At 53.2% G+C, this 13,741-nt stretch overlaps 6 non-coding genes across 6 annotated transcripts; 3 read left to right on the plus strand and 3 right to left on the minus strand.

Moving 5' to 3' along the window:
• Positions 1 to 249: 249 nt before the first annotated feature.
• Positions 250 to 322, minus strand: TRNAV-CAC. The gene has a single exon. It is a non-coding gene; the product is annotated as a tRNA-Val (tRNA).
• A 3,268-nt stretch (positions 323 to 3,590) lies between these two features.
• Positions 3,591 to 3,663, plus strand: TRNAV-CAC. Its single transcript has one exon. It is a non-coding gene; the product is annotated as a tRNA-Val (tRNA).
• An 816-nt stretch (positions 3,664 to 4,479) lies between these two features.
• TRNAE-UUC lies at positions 4,480 to 4,551 on the plus strand. Its single transcript has one exon. It is a non-coding gene; the product is annotated as a tRNA-Glu (tRNA).
• Positions 4,552 to 8,251: 3,700 nt separating this feature from the next.
• TRNAN-GUU lies at positions 8,252 to 8,325 on the minus strand. Its single transcript has one exon. It is a non-coding gene; the product is annotated as a tRNA-Asn (tRNA).
• A 3,279-nt stretch (positions 8,326 to 11,604) lies between these two features.
• Positions 11,605 to 11,676, minus strand: TRNAH-GUG. The gene has a single exon. It is a non-coding gene; the product is annotated as a tRNA-His (tRNA).
• A 782-nt stretch (positions 11,677 to 12,458) lies between these two features.
• TRNAN-GUU lies at positions 12,459 to 12,532 on the plus strand. The gene has a single exon. It is a non-coding gene; the product is annotated as a tRNA-Asn (tRNA).
• Positions 12,533 to 13,741: the final 1,209 nt, after the last annotated feature.

A 13,741-nucleotide genomic window follows, 5' to 3' on the forward strand; every position in this document is an offset into this window, starting at 1 on the left:
TGCCCTGGTTGGACTGCGTGTGGCCTCGTGTCCAAAGTGACTCAGAGCAGAGAAAGAAGGGCTGGTTGCGAGTGCTGAGTTGGTCTTCAGGCAGTAAGGGAACTCCTCCCCAGTATCGTGGGGATGGAACATGCAGCTGCGAACGCTGCCACAACTCAGCCCCCGGCCCTCTTTTAGCTTTGTCACTGGGACTGGATGGTGGGGGGGTGGGGGCGGAAACGACGGGAAAAAGAAAGGTGAGCAGGCCTCTGTTTCCGCCCGGTTTCGAACCGGGGACCTTTCGCGTGTGAGGCGAACGTGATAACCACTACACTACGGAAACCCGGCGGGCGCGGGAAGCGCCCCGCACATCCGTGAAAAGCGTCGGTCGCTCCTGCCACCACCATCCTGGCCGCCGATCTTTCCAGTTGAAGAATGAACCCGGAAGCACCAGCAACAATCCCCTGGAGCAAGGAGACTGCGGCTCCTGAGAAGCCCTCGCTTAGTGCTTCCCGCCTCCTTCCAAGCGAGGCGTCGGGACCCCGCCGTCCGCCGTTTCCAGTTCCACAACTAAGCGCCCGAGGGCAGGAGTCGCCCCCTCTGACTCGCCAGCTCCCCGAATTTCCACTTGTTCTTTAAAATGGATTCTCTTTCCTTGGTGAACAAGATTTCTGATTTCCTTCTTTTTTTTTTTTTTTTTTTTTTTTTTGATTTCCTTCTGATTTCTCATGGCATCCATATTCTGAAGAGCTCGAACCTATCATTTGAAGTTCCTCTCTGATGATCTCAATATCTCAGTCACCAGCGAGTCCGTTTCTACGTTTTCCTCCCCCATCCCACCCCCTTGGCTCCTGTTCCTTTGTAATCCTAGACTATTGTGGCTGTATGATGAACCAACCTGCTGTGTGAAAAATGATGGACAGTTTCCTGACGCTATTTTTCTCTGAAGATCGTTCCCCCTCTCCCGCAGCAGGCAGCGGAGGGGGCAGAAGACCTCGAGCCAGTCCTTGACTAAGCTGACTTGCGCTTTGTTTGCCCTCAGGGGAAGTCTCAGTCCAGAGCTCGTTTGCTCACATTGCCATGCTGAAGGCAGGGAGGGCTCCGACCTGAGACCTTGAGCTGTTTCCTTGCTTGGGTCCCTCCTCTTGGTGAATTCTGAACTTGAGTTTTGATCTCCTTACTAAGGAGATACCGCGATACTGCTGAAAATTCCACTCTCTCACAGCCACAAGCTGCTTGCCTTCACAGCCTCTTACACGTGCACACGGCTTAATTTGCAAAGGTCTTCAGGGGAAATCCCGAAGCAAGCATCCGGCTCCCGCATCAGCCCCCTCCAGGATCTTGGCGCCTCAGGTCTGAATCCTTGGACAGCTCCGCCTTTCTGTGTCTCCATTTCCTCCTCCCCCTCCTCTTCCTCCTTCCTTTTCTTCTCCTTCTCCTCCTTCTCTTCTTTCTCATCCTCCTTCTCTTCTCTTCTCTCCAGATTTACCAGAATATCTCAAGGGTTGCTGTGTTCCCTGACCCTCAGCAGCTGCCTCTTCTGCCCCCAGCCCCAGCTTTTCAGTTGTCTGTGCCTTGCCGAGAACTGGCACATTGCCCTAAGGGGGAAAAGTAGAGAATCCGGCTCATTCCAACGAGCTTCTCCTCCCTCTAGAGCTGACCCTGTGGGTCCTTGCTGCATCGGTATTTCTCCAAAGACCTCCAACGGCATTCCTTTAAGCCAGATTTTATGTAGCTGTTTTCAGGGCGGATGCTGGTTGCCCGCAAGCACTCCCTCATAACCGAAAGAGGCAATCTTCTCTAACTTCGAGATAAAGAATATGGCCCTCCTTTGATCTTACAAACGAAACAAAGTTAAAAAAGGAAAAAAAAAAGCAGCCAAAAAGGCTGGATCCTCTGGTGCGTATTTGGACTTTTCTTGTAACACCTAAGACAAGTCTGCTGTATATGCATAGCTCTTGCGAGAAGCAAGTGTGAAAGATTGTCTACCAGGAGCTAGAGAATCCTCATGCCTGTCCAAGGTCCAAGGATCTGATGAAGATGGACCCAGTGCCCCTGCTGCAGTGCGATCACCGTCAAAATGCACCAGTTTTCCAAATGCTGGTCACTAATGGGGGGAGGGGAGATGAAATCAACTAAACCACTGAACACTCCCACTTTATTCTGTGGAACATTGAATGTCAGCAGGGGTACAGTGAGATGTGGAAACAAAACACTTAATCCCGACAATAATTACCGCTTTCCCGGAGCTCTACTGTGTGACCAGCATTGTTCCTGAGTGCTTTACGGTGTGATAACTTACTGTGTCCATGTAACCGCCCTGGTAAGATAGTGAAGGACATCACCACCCCTTGTTGCAGAGAAGAACACTGAGTGAGGCACTGAAAACCCAGGCTCACCTTTCTCAGAGTCCCACCCCAGGGATGGTGAGAGCCAGCACTCAGCCCCGGGCAGGTTGCCTCCGGAGCCCCTCCCCTTGGCCATGATGCTCCGTGGTAACCGAGAAGACAGCCACGAAGATTTGCATCCCCTCCTTCTTGTCCAAGGTTTCTAAGAGAAAAAGAAAACCAAAAAGAAGGCCTGAACACTCCCCAAACTATGTAACGAAAATGCAGAGGAATAGGGTGTTTGTTCTAATAGGTGAAATTAAGCTGCCCTTATTTAAAAGGAGGAGGAGGAGGAGGAGGAGGAGGAGGAGAATCTCAGAACCAAGGAGGGAGAAGTCCTGTAATCGTTCCTGGGTTCTGCATCTTCAGGATCTTCAGGTAGCTAGGCCCTGAAACCTTAGCGGTCACATAAGAGCCTCATGGCCTGATCTTCCTACGAATTCAACACAGACCAAAAACCTTGGATGGGCCTGCCTTGATGTTCGATATTGTCAAGGAGCCAAAGTCCTAAAACATCACCTTTGCTTTGGTACCTGCTACAACGCGAGAGTGTGGCGAAGGAATCGGACGTTGCAAGTCCAATAGAATGAGCCACGCGGCAGGACCGGAGACCCCACCCCCACGACTTGGCAGGGGTGGACACCTGAGAAGCACGGCGCTGAAAGGGCTTTCAAGAGAGGAACACTGGGATCAGGGGGCGCGGAGCAGTGGAGGGGGCGGCGGAGGGCGGGACGGGGGGCGGGGAGAGATCATCCTACGGTTTCCTGGATTCCAAGCGCCGCATATTCCCGAGAGTGGAGAGCACTGACAGCCGGCTTCTCCCAAAGGGCCACCGAGGCGCGGGTCCGCTGTCCCGGCGGGGCGGCGTCTACACTGTTCAGGAGCGGGGTCGCCCTGGATCAAACGCAGCACCTCCCGCCCACCACCACCTGGCCGCCTCCTGCGGCTTCCCGAAGCTGGGGAGTCAGCCGTGGCGACCCCTGCACTCAGGCCCGTAGCTGCGGATCTGGAGACCCTGCGTTGGGTGTATGACGGAAGGAAGGATCCTCGCTTCACGGGAGGCGAGGAGACCTAAAGAACCAGGGCCTCTCGGGAGCCTCCCCGAGAGATCGCTGGAGCTCCCAGCATTAGTCCTCAGTGTATTGAAAAAGTCGGTGGTCGGGACCGCGGTGGCCAAGACCTACGGTTTTCACAGATACAGCGAGGGAGAAGGGCGCGGTTTCGGTTTCCGTAGTGTAGTGGTTATCACGTTCGCCTCACACGCGAAAGGTCCCCGGTTCGAAGCCGGGCGGAAACAGCCCACGCCCTCTTTATTTACTTATTATCTATTTACTTTTCCTCCTTTCCCCCGAAATTTACATTCCATTCAAAAAAGTGAAAGGGGCTGAGGAGTGCGGCAACCTGCGTAACTGCACTTTCCTTTCCCCAAGACACTTGGGAGGAATTCTGTTACTACTACCTGGGAAGGAGCGCTCCTTACTCTGCTCTGGGTCACAGTGGAGACCAGGCCACAGACAGTTAGTCCAAGGAGAACGCGGGACAAGGCCGACCTCGGGTTATCTTTACAGATCCCCTCGCCTTCCCACCTGGCACCTAAATCTCTACGTGCTGACTCCTACTACGTCTCTGAAAACCAAGGAGGTCATCCCCGTGAAGCACACTGGACTTTGCCAGCCCCCAGCGCACATGCGGAACGCGGTCATTTGCGTGACAGAACAAAAGAGACCGAACCCAAATCGCTACCGGGGGACCGGCGAAGGGACGGCGGGGGGGGGGGGGTCCGACCCAAAGACGCGTCGATGACGATGTTCAGGCTGCACGGTTCGAGCTGGTCGCGGAGGAAAAGGAGTCCGTACCCGTGCCTTTACCAGGAGAGCCCCTGGAGTCGGGTCAGAGCATCACCTGCTGAGAGCCGAGTCTGCCCCAGACTCCTGAGGAAACGGAGGCTCAGAAAGAGAGCGCAAGGGCCGGGTGCCTCGCACAACTGCCCTCAGTCCCGGCCCGCTGGGAAGCATCTCCTTTCTTGCCCTTCGCACCTCAGCAATTTGATCTTTGACATCACGCCGTGTTTACCAGGAGACGCTAGGCCCCTCCACCCCCGCAGCCGCCCTGTTCCCTGGTGGTCTAGTGGCTAGGATTCGGCGCTTTCACCGCCGCGGCCCGGGTTCGATTCCCGGTCAGGGAAGCTTCTTTTCGCAGCATCTTCACCCAGGCCCGCAGGAGGCGGAAGGTGCGACGCCCTCGTCGTCCCCCAGTGATGTGTGATAGGTGTTCCAGAGGGAGGGCTCCTCTCCCGGCTGGGGGCGGGGGCAAGGAGAAGAGAGAGTTGGTTGAGTCCTATCTAGTCTACCCACAGAGAGGTAAATTCGGGTGGGTGCAAGAGGAAAAAGAAAATTCCAGTGGATGGTAAGGGTGAATCTCCAACAGTTTCGAGGTTCTAGGGACTTCTAATCATTGACAGACGTACGCATGATCGGACCGAAAGTGCTATGGAGGAGCTAGAGATGTATTATCAGGTACAGGATTCTGTAGGTTGTGACGATTTGTCTCGGATGGGTTAATTTTTGCAGAGACACCCAGACACCATCAAGGAATCACATGGAGGCAGTTGTTAGCATGCTAACACGGCCTTGAAGAGGAGGGTGACCGGTCATGAGGCGCCGCATCCAAGATGGCAAACGTGTATTCATGAGGAAAAGGGAAGAGGAGTAAATATCTGAGACCAGTGGGGGGGTCCCCCGGGGGTCCCCACCCTTCCCCTGCACCCATAAACTGCTTAGTAGGAAGCTACTGGGAGTCATTCTGGTCAGTACTGTCTGGACCCTCGTGAGTGGGTCACCACCAAAACCAATTACAATTATTAGAAGACTGTCTAAGCATCCTGGAAGTCCAGCTGCTGAACGTGTGCCAGAGAGTGTCTCCCGGTAAGGTGCACAGTCGACTTTTGTTGTACCTCTGGCTTGACTGAATCAGGAGGGTGCCACGCCCCTCGTTAAAGTATCATTCTGAAGCATACAAAGTTTGCGGTGATGGCCAGGACGTGAAGAAAACACTCCTTCATCGAGTTTGAAAAATGGAATGACAAAGTGGCACACCTCCAACCGAAATCACACTAGGAACACATAAGGAGATGCCTTCAGCTCCTGACAAAGGCGGAGTGGCAAAAATCAGGTCTACCCTCTTGCCCTCTTGCCGGAAATCACACCCTCCCTCTCTTGCCAGCTCCCACAATGTGGGGAGGGGAGGGGCAGATCATGCCGGCTTTCTAGATGCAGGTAATCAGGCAACAAAGGACAGCAAACCTCTAGACACGAGAAGCAAAGCAGGTGAGTCCTCTCATAGCGGTTCCAGGCTGGGCCTGAGGAGGGGGATCCGCGGTCAGCTCCTTGTATTGTGGAGATGAAGCTGAGTGTTGGTGGAGAGCAACATAGAGCAAAGATCCAGTGAGGAGAGAGAGAGTGAGCAGCAAGCTGAAGAGAGAACCCAGAAGCATGAAAGGCTCTCCTTCGAGTACTCAGCAGAGTTCCGATGGGACCATGCTTATGGAGAAAAATGCCTGAGACCAAGGAAAGGAACGCTTGAAAAGATCATGGAACAATGCGTGGTGCTCAGACAGGACAGGCAATTGTATTCGCTCTCGGGACCAGACTGGACTATTCACAAGTAATGCGCCATTGGGGAGGACATTCAGGAAGCACTTGTCTCGGTAGTGGGAATAAGCCACCTAGACGGAACTACCTTTAAAAAAAAAAAATTCATAAAGCAAGCTGCAAAGGGATCAAACGGTTTACAACTCGCTTAGCTGCACCCCAAAACAAAACTCAAGAAAATTTATAGCAATACCAAAATAGCTGGTACCAGAAGGGAAGATTTCTTTTCTTTTTTCTCTTTCTTTCTCTCTCTCTCTTCCTTCCTTCCTTCCTTCCTTCCTTCCTTCCTTCCTTCCTTCCTTCCTTTCTTTCTGTCTTTCTTTCTTTCTGTCTGTCTGTCTTTCTTTCTTTCTTTCTTTCTCTCTTTTGGACATTTACAAGGGATGCTCTCTGGCCAGGGTGGAACCCGAGCCACAGCAGGGATTTGAGCTGCTGCAGTGACAGCACCGGATCCCTACTCCTGTGTGCCACAGGGGAACGCAGAAGGGAAATTTTGACAATGCCCAGCATCCAAAGGAAAAAATGCCAGGCCGGCAAAGAAGCAGGAAAACATGAGGCATAAGGAGGAGTATAATCAATCAAACAAAACTGAAGCAGGACGGAAACGATGGAAAAATCAGCAGCGAGGACCTTAAGCAGGTATCATGACTGTGTTACATAGGTCCAAAGAATTCGTCAGAAATGCGAAACATAGAGGAAATGGCCAAAATCAAACATTGAATGAAAACTATAAGGTCTGTGAATTAAAAACATATTGGATATTGCAGGGGGAAAAAAAGTTTAGGGAACACGAAGCCTTGAGCCCCTGAAAATATCAGTTACGGTGGAGTTAACCACTGTAACGCCATTTCATTTTTTAAAAAGCAATATAGCATCAGTAAATGGCAGGCGGGCAACTTTAAAAGGCCCGAGAGAAGAGTGTTGGGAGTCTCTGAAAATTCCAGGGGAAATGTTTTGAAGAAAGAAAATTTTGAAGAAAGGCAACAGGAAATAGTCCAATCATCAGGAAAATCATAAACCCACCAAGTCAAGGAAACAAATGAGCTCTGAGCCCAAGAAACATGAAGAAAATCACACCTAGTCACGTTATAATTAAACTGCCCAGATCCAGTGGGGGAAAAAAACAAAAAACAAACAAACAAACAAAAAACCCCAGACCACAAAACCTCCAAAGCAGCCCGAGGGAAGAGACACAGAACTTAAGAAAACAAGACTAAGGCTATGTCAGATTTTTCATCAAAAGCAGTGACAGTGAGAAGACAGTGAAGCAACACTTTTAGAAGACTGAGGGGCAAAAAAAAAGTCCAGATGGAATTCTATGCCTCCACACACACACACACACACACACACACAATAACCTCTTTGAAAAATGACGGCGAAAGATGATATTTACAGACGTACAAACGCTGAAAGACTTCCTCGCCGGCAGACCCACACTGCCAGAAATGTTAAAGGAGTCCTCCAAGAAGAAGGAAACTCACACCAGCTGGAATTCTGGAGGTTCACAAAGGGATGGAGGCAGAGAGACATGGTCTCTTGCATGGGAAAAGTGATGAGCTGTTTTGTCCTTATCAACTACATCTCTTTAAAAACATGGGACAGTTTAAAGAAAGGTCTTAAGGGCGGACTGTGGGGTTTACATGCTAAGTAAACTGCATGGCAACAAAAGCCTAAAGGCAGGCAGGGGAGAAACGTGAACAGGTATGACATCACTTGAAGGCAGACTGTGGTAAGTTACGCATGTGTGCTCTAAAGCCTAAAGCGGTCGCTGAAATAGCCAGAGAGTCCTAAGTCATCAAATAAGTCACCAAAGGTGAGAACATGGACTCACATGCAAAACCTTACATAAGCCACGATAGCTCTTCTTCCAAGTGCTCTTCAAAGATGCTACCCGACAGCCTGGTGTGCGAGAGTGACGACTGCAGCGCTATGTGTAATAAGGAAAGCGTAGGACGGAGTTAATTTCAAAAGTATACGTAAAGGATTAAAGACTAGTACCAACGAACAGTGGAAGAAACTTCACTGGTAAAAGGAGCTGACCGCGTAAAGATGTCGAAGGAAGCTACTCTCCCTCCCGGGAGTTGTAGGTTTCCCAAGGACCTGCTTTCCTCCATGAAGCAGTGAGGGTGCGCGCAGGTGTGAGAGAGGCAGCGGCCAGAAAGACAGGAGCGCGGGTAGGACGTGCGGAGGGGAAAGCTCCTCCGCGAACCACTTACTTTCTAAAAGGCCAGGCTCCGTCCCTGGGTGGGCTCGAACCACCAACCTTTCGGTTAACAGCCGAACGCGCTAACCGATTGCGCCACAGAGACACGGGCACGCCGCCCTTCCTTCCGGCACCACCCCGCCTCCGGGTTCCCCACAGAGAGCAAACGCACCCAGGCCAGGCGCAGCCACTCGCCTTTCGCAGGACAGCCGCGCCGGCTCCCAAGCCTGGGAAAACCGGACAGGTGGAGTCCACGCAGCATGAGGAAGCCGTGCGCTGGGCGACTCCGAAGGCAGAAGGGCAGCCGAGGGTCCCCGCCGCGCCTTGCTCCACACGCGCCGCGCCGCAGACGCCAGAGGCGGGGCGGAGCCCAAGGGAAGCTGAAAGCCAGGTCTGACTCGGTGCCGGCTCCCCGTTTGCCCGGCCTTCACCGACCTTCTGCGCCGCTGGGCAGGGGCTTAGCAGGTGTGGTTGGTGTGGCTGCAGAGCGAAAGAGCTCGGGTCCAAAGAGGAAACGCGAGAAGCTACAGTTCCCTGTGCCCGTTTGCTTTCCGTGCCAGTGCCAGCTATGCCCCTGAGCAGTGGTCCGAGAGCTGAGTTTAGCGCTGGCCTCACAGCGCCACGCGGCCAGAAGAGGAGTACACAGCCCACAGGGCGCAAACCTGCGGGGCGGCCGGTGGAAAGGAAACTTAGGGCGGTTCCTTGCCTCTCCAGGAGCCTTCTCTATCAAGCTTCCCCAAAGAAACAGCATGGTCAATGCCGTTGCTCTGGTAAAGACATTTCAAATATCAGTGGGGCTCTTTATGCCAAAGGAGACAGAGGTTTTAACAGGCTTGCAATAAAACGCCACCTCGTTGTCACGGTCTACACCAGCTTGTCTCCGTTCACCATACACTAATTTTTACGGGAACAGCAAATCACTAGACCATACTTCACACATCGTGTAAAAAGCACAAATCTTTACAAGTGCACAGTTTGTCGAATTTTGGTGAATGTGCTCACCACCGAAGGTCAAGTCATAGAAAATTTCCATCATCCCAGAAATGTCACTTGCGGCCCCACCCCACCCCCGCCGGCAATGCCTACACTCTCCCGAGTAGTTAATTGCTATTCTGACATCTGCTGCAGTAGTTCCTTGTCGCCTGCTCTTAATAGTCAAAGGAATGAGTGTCCTTTTTTTTGGTAGTTGACTTTTGTTTCGGGCCACATTTGTTCATTAAGCATCTTCAAAGTGCTGTGCATGTCACCTCCTAACTACGGTGTAATTGGACTGATTGTGGTGTTGATTGGAGTCTTGTGAATATTTGTGGTGTCTTGGCCAACATCTTGTACCAGGCTTCGTGCGTACTTGTGCTGTCATCGAAGTACTGCAACTGCTGGGCCATGGAGTAGTTACAAGATTTGCTTTATTAGAAATTGCCAACAGGACTCTAGAATGATTTCAGACCAACTGCTACTGATGCCAGTGCTCCACATTTGTGTCAGTTCTTGGCGTGCGCATTGCTTTGTACTGGAGGATGTGTGGGGACATCTGCTTACAGCATTAATGCATCCTTCCCTGATGAGTACAAACATCAAGAATATTTCCTTATCACTTTCATTCATTTCACTCAGATAGCTAGCTTTGTGATCCAGGGAGACCCCGGTGGGCTTCCCAGGAGGAGGAAACAGGGTCATAGGGTTGGCCCCAGCGGTGCAGCTGGGACCGGAGGCCTCTCTCCCAGAGACAGAGACCCAGGCTCGGGGTGTCACTCAGAGCAGCGGCAGGTGCAGATTCAATGACAGGTACAGCATCAGCCCACCTGTCCAGCCCCCCAGGCCTTTGCCATATCCACGCATTGGTCAGTAGAGCCAGGGCGGAATATGAAGATGCTTATGGAATATTCTCTTTCAGTCAATCCATTCGCATCCATTTCCCTGAGTAACTTGACTTTCCAATTCATCTTACTACCCTAGTGGAAAGCGTCTCTGGGCACCATAATCAGAAGGGGGGGGGTGTGAAAATCAGCACCAGAACGATGGATGGTGATCCATGCATATGAGCTTACTTCTGCAATCGCTGTTGTTTTGATTGCGCGTGGTCTCTACCAGCCCTTGGCCGCGCCTTCCCTTTTGCCTTGGACACTCGCTCACAAGACCCGTTAGGGTAAATGGTTCTGCTCACCGTAAGGCAGGAGGAGAGGGAGCCAGCGCAGAGGTGTGGACCAAGCCTGCAGAGGCAGCAGCAGATGAGACAGCGTAGTGGCTGTGAGTCTGTGGTTCTGGAGTCGCTGCTGAAAGGCGGTCAGTCTGGCGGGCCGGGCCGGCGGAGCGTGTTCGCCTGAGCGGGCGGAAGAGGGGCGGGGCGGGGCAGGGCGTCGGGAGGCCTTGGGTCGAATTCCTTTGCCGAGAGTGGTGCGGTATGGGTGGAGGGGAGGATGGTAACCCTGAGTGAAAGACGGTGGCCTGCGGGGTATGTGCTGGTAGTTCCTCCGCAGGAGAGAGATCGTGCTCTTGAAGGTGCTCTGGGGGCCGTGCTGACCTCTGCGGTTTCCCTCCTCGTGGTTACCTCGGCTGGTTGGAAATAGCGAGATAGGAGTAAGAGTGTCTCTTCAGTCATGAGACTTGGAAGAGAGGACAAGCCTCATCTGTGGGGTAGACATCAGAATAGTTTAAAGTAGCAGGGGGTGGATGGGCATTCCTGGGCAAGGGGAAAGTGTATCAAAGGGTTTCTTTCATCCCTGTATCAAAGTGTACCACGCATACATGGTTGATAACCGCTGTCCACGTCGTGATCCTGGTGATGATTACACATGCGAATACGCAAAAGAGCTGCCCGTTGATGACTGGTGCATTTTGTTCTGTGACTACCTCTTTCCAAGTCCTTTTTGGGTAAAAATTGACGGTCAGATGTGGGAGAACCCGTCGGAGGCCGTCATCGGTTTGGCGTGCATTGCAGACTCTTTAAAAGCTGGTCTCTCTTTGCGTGGGTAGGTGGGAGGCGGGGGTGGGGAAGAAGCCTCAGTGACATTGGAATGACTTTCAGCAAAAGCCCAAACCAAAACGCGTGTGACCAAGATCATTTCCTTAGTTAGAGCTGCACCCCAGGCTCACTTAGAATGGGCACCTCCCTAGGTACTGGTGAGTGAGACGTGCAGGGCGTTCACGTTTTCCTCGTGAGTTTGGTGCACCATTGCGTCGGCCTCTCTTCTCCCGGGCCAACCGCACTTGGAGGCAGGAGGGAGCAGGCACTTCCCTGGGGACCCCAGGTAAGGGGCGCAGCCCAGGCAGGTGTAAGAAAACGGGAGGCAAGGGCCCCTTCTTCTGCTCTCAAAACGGGAGGCAAGGGCCCCTTCTTCTGCTCTCGAGAGCGGAAGGAAGGCGCACGGAACACGCCTGGCCAGAGTGCCGTGACTCGGAGTCGAACCGAGGTTGCTGCGGCCACAACGCAGAGTACTAACCACTATACGATCACGGCGCGCCACAGGGCCTTGCGTCGGCACGGGGCCTTGATCTTTGTGCTTGGCGTCAAGCGCATCCGTGCTGTGCTTCATCGGCTTTGGAGAATGCAGGGATTTCTATTCTTTACTTCGTCGTGTCCGCCTACCAGTTTCCCCTCTCTTCCTCTCAGCCTCAGTCTTTTTTAATACATGACTGGAAAAAAAAAAAAAAAAAAAAAAAAAAGCCAATTCTCATCCTCCCAAATCGGGCGCGTGCCTCTCCACAGGCCTCCTGGAACGTCTCCTCGTCCTCGTTCCCGCCTCGCCGGCTTCCTTCTCGCCTCTTCGCTCTTCCTCGCTTTGACCAACCCTGTCCACCCCCTGGGTCCGGCTCCCGCCCCACAGACCGCGGCCGAGCCGAGGGAGGGCCGCGCCCGCGGCGCGGCGCGGCGCAGACGGTCGGGTGAAGGCGGGGCAAACGAGGGGCCAGCACCGGGCCAAACCCGGCGTTCAGGTCCCTCGAGTCCTGGCTCAACTCGGGCCCGGGGCGTCGCGGGGATCCGAGCAGACGTCTCCGGGGCGCTGGCGTTGGCGGCGGGTGTGGCGCAGGGCGCGGCGGGGCCGGTCGGCTTCCCTTCTGCCTTCGGAATCACGCAACAAACGGCTTCGCCACGGGACCAACGCACGGCGTGCGCTCCACCTGTCCGGTTTTCCGAGGCTTTGGAGCCTCGGCCGCTGTCCTGCGAAGGGGGAGCGGCTCCGCCTGGCGACGAACGAAGCCTTGCTCTCTGAGGGGCTGACGGGAAGGTGGCTCAGGCGAGTCTCTGTGGCGCAATCGGTTAGCGCGTTCGGCTGTTAACCGAAAGGTTGGTGGTTCGAGCCCACCCAGGGACGCTTCGGCCTACCCTTTTAAAAGGGGAACGCCGCGCGCGTCTTTCCACCTGGCACACACACCCGTTCCCCTAAAGGCCGGAAAAGGCTCCTTCCCTCCTGACCTCCTGTCCCCTGTGTCTGCAGCCTAAGCCAAGCTCTTTGAGGAACAGCGCGCTGGAGCCCAGAGTGTCTTGAAAGAGCGCCACTAACAACTGTCTCCGCCCTTCTCCCCTGCCTTTATTGCTGCTGTTAGTGTGCATTTTTCACGTCGCCTGTCATCTTACAAGCCCCACGGTCCATCCTCACGACTTTCGAAACATCTGTCCCGTAAGGCAAATCTCCTATTTTCCGCATGCAGATGCCATCTCTGTTTTCCTTCACCCCTTTGTGTGCATCCAGACTTCCATCTGGCGCCAGCGGTGTTCCTCCTGGAGGACTCCTTTCACATTTCTCGTAGCACGGGTCTGCCCTGCCGCTGCGGCCTTCTTTAGCATTTGTATGTCTGTGGATGTCATCATTCCCCCTCATTTTGGAAAGACTTGGGCGGCTGGGGAGGAGTCATAGATTTCCACCTTGGCTTTTCCGCCCTTGCGTCCTCTCAGGAGGTCGCTCCCCTGTCTTGCCCGTGTCTTCTCGCCTCCACTACTTCTGAAGAGAAATCTCACACGGGTAATTTTTCTCTCCGTCTGTACCCGGTCTTTTTCCTCTGGCCCCTTTGGAGATCTGTATTCGTTTTCAGTGGATCTGAGCAGTTTCATTTTGTTCATCTGTCTCCTTGGATCGACGGGTTTACAGTCTTTGTCTTTACTATCTGTATTATGACAGGAATTTTCTGACGTTGTTTCTTCAAAACTTGTTGCTTCTCCTTGGGTATTTTCAGGGACATCAAGCACCTGCGTATCAGGTCTTTTAACCTCGCCCTCGCATTCAGTGACACTGTGCTCATGGTAAACATTCGTTTGTCTGTCGTTTCATTGTGCGTGTTGCCAGCTGTCCAAGGCTTCACCGTCCCTAATCCCCACCCCCACCCCGCCCCCGGCGAATTCTAGTCTGCTGGTCGTTAAATCCGGTGAATGTATCGTGTGGAGGTTATAGTTTCCATCTCTAAACAACTGAAGTCAGTTCTGCCTCGGTTTTGATCGGTGGAATACACGCCTCCTTAGGAGTGTTAAAGTTTCCCTTCTCGGGCACTGGCTATTTTGGCCTTCCTACCAATTTTCTTGAGTCCTG

Source organism: Sus scrofa, unplaced genomic scaffold (assembly GCF_000003025.6).
Source record: "Sus scrofa isolate TJ Tabasco breed Duroc unplaced genomic scaffold, Sscrofa11.1 Contig46, whole genome shotgun sequence".
Taxonomy (NCBI): Eukaryota; Metazoa; Chordata; class Mammalia; order Artiodactyla; family Suidae; genus Sus; species Sus scrofa.